Below are 1,031 nucleotides of genomic sequence, written 5' to 3' on the forward strand. Positions count from 1 at the left end.
CGCCATCTATCAGGCTCTTTCAGTTCAGCAAGTTGTATTTTGATATTTGGTGTTTCAAATAAAGGAGTGGATTTCCTGCATCAGTAGCAATGTGTCTTTCATGGTACCAACTCTGGTCTCCTTGAGTTTTGAGGGTGATGGATACTCATTGGGTGATAAAGCTGGAATCATTTGGGATATAAGGAAAAAGAGTTAAGGGGCTGGGCCATCGGTAATGGTTACAGAGTACGCACTGGCACCATGCAGGGTGCTCTGGGGAGCTGCTGAGTCGTGCTGTTGATTGACATTATGATAATGGTAATGGTGACAAAGGATATTAGAAGATGGGACCTCATGTAAAGACATAATATTGATTGAGAAAAGAAGCACAGATAGAGACTTGCATGCAGTAAAAACAGAAAATCTTGAACTGTGGACTCAAAGACTTGAGTTCTGGACATGGCTTTGTTCCTTAACCAGTTTAGGGACCTCAGACAAATGACTTAGCTAGTTGGGGTCCTTATCTATAAACATTGGGATAATCCTCTAAGCCAGAAATGGCTATGGTCCTACGGTCTATAATTCTTTGCTTGAAAGAGGATCTAGTAGTAAATGGGGTGATCCGAGTCAGGTGAGGATCAGAAAGGTCTGATTTCTCAGAGAAGATGAATTTTCAAGAGACATTTGACAGGTCTGAGGGCAGGCTTTTGGTAGAAAAGAGAAAGCAAGGTTTGGAATTATAGGGAAGGCCTGAGATAATGGCTTAGGCGTCGGAAAGAGAGATGTGATGCTAGAGAAGGAGCCCTGGACCCAAATGTGATCTGGGTCAATCACCTCTCTTTTCTGGGTCTCAGCTTCCTCAAGCTCTGTTTTCTAGAGAAGGAAATTGCATGGGGAAGGAGATGGTAATAGGTGTGTCCAGGTGAAGCAGAGTCTGAGTTGAAGCATAAAAAAGTTAAGGTGAGGAAGGCTGGTGAGATATCTCGAAACCTGTATTAAGGAATTTCCCTGGCTCAGAACAGGGCAGTTGGTTTTTACCATTAAATTCCTGA

Source organism: Lipotes vexillifer, unplaced genomic scaffold, assembly GCF_000442215.2.
Source record: "Lipotes vexillifer unplaced genomic scaffold, Lipotes_vexillifer_v1.1 scaffold395, whole genome shotgun sequence".
NCBI classification, from domain to species: Eukaryota; Metazoa; Chordata; class Mammalia; order Artiodactyla; family Lipotidae; genus Lipotes; species Lipotes vexillifer.